Genomic DNA, 3,273 nt, shown 5'->3' with positions numbered 1-3,273 from the left:
GTGCTCTGAGCGAGGGTGGGGAGTTGCTGAGATAAGGAAGTTGTGCCCAGATCTCTTAGACGACAGCAGTTCACCTGTAGGACACATGGGACAGATTGACGTTTTCTGTACAAAATTCCAAAAGCACAGAGATCTGTGGGTAAAGGACATATTCTCTTCATTCTTCCCCATCCTCTGCTTGTCCCCTGCAGTGGAAACATTTAAAGACAGTGAAACAGACCATACATGTATGCTGCGTGGGATGTGTGTGTGTGTGTGTGTGTGCGCGCACGCGCGCGCGCGCATGCGTGCACGTGTGGAGGTGGGAAGGTCTCCCTGGGCCTTGGAGCAGCCTTTGCCGCCTGGGCCCCCTTGGGGCCTCCCCCCTAGAGATGGTCTCTTGCCAAAAGGGGTGGGGCATTCTGGAAGGCCAGGGCCTCCAGCCCCCTCGGGCACACACTGGCTTCCTTTGGCGTTTCGGCTGTGGTTGCTGGTGACGGACCTGGGCGGGCCCCTTGGACACGGCTCTGCTTCCTTTGAAAGTGGAAATGTTTCTATTGTTTCCTTTCCCTTCGCTGATGCTTTTTCAAATGGAAAAATACCATAAATATAATCAGAAAAAGATTAGCAGATATTTTTGCTCCCAAATTATTTGAGGAACAAAAGGTCAGATTTCTTTAATTAGAGCTTCCTTTTCAGCATTTTCCGGCCCCGGGCCTTTCCCGGCAGGGCTGATGCACGGAGGCGCCAGGGCGGGGCCCACGAGGGGTCCTGACTCAGCGCTGCGTGCGGCCCAGGAGGTGGCCACGCTCTCCAGGAACACGGATCTGATGTGTGTGCATGTGTGCGTATGTTTTTTACAAAGGTCGGATACCGTTTGGGGGGAAAAAATGGGGGGGAAGCAATCATTGCCAGGAGGGGTGGGAGAGAACCCCACCCCCAAACCACACACTCATGTGCTGACCATGAACTTGGAGTGATGTTGGTGGGACCCTTCATGTGGTTCTTGGGCAACATGGCATCTCTGGGCTGTGGGTCTGGGCGCCTCCTGCTCCTCTGATGTCCCTAATTGGGGTTAATGAAGAAATGTCCGAATGCACCCCATTTCCCAGAAACAAGTTGGTTCCATTTTCTTGAAATGAAATGGGTAAGAGTCTTTGAAGATGGCTGTCTCCTCAGTCTCCTCACGTCCACAGTGAGACCCGTGGCCTGGGGGCCGCGCTCTAGCCCTTCCCCGGCGTTACCTCATCGTCCCCAGCAAGTGCCCCGTGCTCCGGGCTCCTCTGCTCAGAGGCCTGTCGCCCTGAGCAGCTTGGACCTGCCCTTGAGTTGAGACACTGCTTCCCAGTGGGCGGAGGGGGAGCGGAGCTGGGCGCTTGCAGTGATGCCCAGGGGCTTACATCTCTGTGGGCAAGCTCCGCTCTCCATCCTCCAGGGGGTGCGATGCCTCCCAACCACAGGGGGCAGGATGGGGCGGGGAGGAGGGGCTGGTGGGAAGCTGGCCGGTATGTCTGGGTTCAGGGTCAGCTCACAAGAGCATCTGTCATCTGCACCATTATCCCAACAGGGGGCGCCTTTGCAGCTTAGCTTGAAAACCTTCCGGAAAGACCTTCGTGCTCTATTCCCAGGTCTACAGAGCAGCTTGTGGAGTGCGGTGATAGTTATTCCCCGGAGAGAGTCCAGCGGGCCGTAGTTTGCCCACGGCTGTTCTAGATCCTTCTTGAACCTGTTACTCCTCAGAACACCCTGGAGCAGAGATCATCATATAACGACGCTATATGACCTTCGAATGAATAAACCTTCGTTTTTGGTGAACTGTGGCTCCATATATAACGTATTTACTGCGGTGTTTCCTGGGAATGAGATAAACGTGTTGGGAGCCGCTCGGGGTGACCCACCCGGTCCTCCTGTCCCTGCAGCAGGAAGGTGGTCCGGGAACCCCAGGTGCAGCTGTAATGACTGTCAGTCCCCCCTCAGGTGGTCTCAACAGGTAACTCTGACCATCTCCAGGAGACCACGCCTCTCCCCACACGGCGCCCGGATGTGGACCTGAGGCAGCACAGCATGGCCTCCCGCATCCAGGTCCCACCTGGTCCAGCGCCTGGCAGGGGCGGGCCAGGGGCTCTATTGTGGGCCTTTCAGCGTGGCTCATGGAAAGGCCACCTAGGGAGGATTTTAAAGAAAACGCTCGAGGTAGGAGACCTCGTTTGAGCCCTGCTTCAGGGGTGGAGACCCCAGAGAAGTTAGGGGACCTGCCTGAGCCTTGGCCTCCTCAGCTGTACGGGAGGAGCGGATCCCTGGATCCTGAGGTCACTGTGAGAATTGGAACAGGGAATGTGTATGAAATAATGTAAACAGTTTGAACTGTTATAAATATGAGGTTTTGCCCTAGCTGGTTTGGCTCAGTGGATAGAGCAGAGGCCTATGGACTGAAGGGTCTGGGTTCGAGTCTGCTCAAGGGCACATGCCTCGATTGCAGGCTTGATCCCTGGCCCTCATTGGGCACGTGCAGGAGGCAGCCAACCAAAGTGTCTCTCTCACATTTGTGTTTCTCTCTCTCTGCACCTCCCTTCCCCTCTCTCTAAAAAAAATCAATGGAAAAATATTCTTGGGTGAGGATTAACAACAAAATAAAAACTAAATATGACGTTTTAAACATCATTTTTATGGTCTCATCTCCTCTGATATAACAACTTATGTCTACCTAGACACCTGATGCATGAAATTTATGCAGGGAGTGGGTGGGTGGGGGGAAATCCCTAGGCCGGCCTGTGCCCTGATAATACGGGATCCCTCTCTCCTAACCACCCGCCTGCTCGCTCCTTAGCACGTGGCTCGCTGCTCCTTAGCGCTGCTGCGGAGGTGGAAGAGGCTCCCACCACCACCACTTCACTCGCCAGCCGTGAGCCCAGCTTCTGGCTGAGCGGTGCTCCAACTGTGGGAGCACACTGACCACGAGGGTGGGGTCGGGGGGCAGCTCCTGAGTTGAGCGTTTGCCCCCTGGTGGTCAGTGCGTGTCACAGCGACTGGTCATTCCGCCGTTGGGTCGATATGCATATTAGGGCTTTATTATATAGGATATGTTTAGGAAGATTAGCCTTATGGGAACAGAAATCGGCTTCCTTCTACCTTATACCAAAAAGACCTTGTTTGCATCTTTGAGACAAAAGTAAGTGACTTCTAAGTCCTCTTCCGTGTGACAGCCCTCGGGATTTATAACCAACTTCTGGTTCATCCATCTCTCCTCTTTTCCTTGCTGACCACGCGTGGTTCCTTGTCACCATCCCCCAAACC

This window comes from Myotis davidii, unplaced genomic scaffold (assembly GCF_000327345.1).
Source record: "Myotis davidii unplaced genomic scaffold, ASM32734v1 scaffold227, whole genome shotgun sequence".
Taxonomy (NCBI): Eukaryota; Metazoa; Chordata; class Mammalia; order Chiroptera; family Vespertilionidae; genus Myotis; species Myotis davidii.
Note: the sequence above shows the minus strand (reverse complement) of the source record.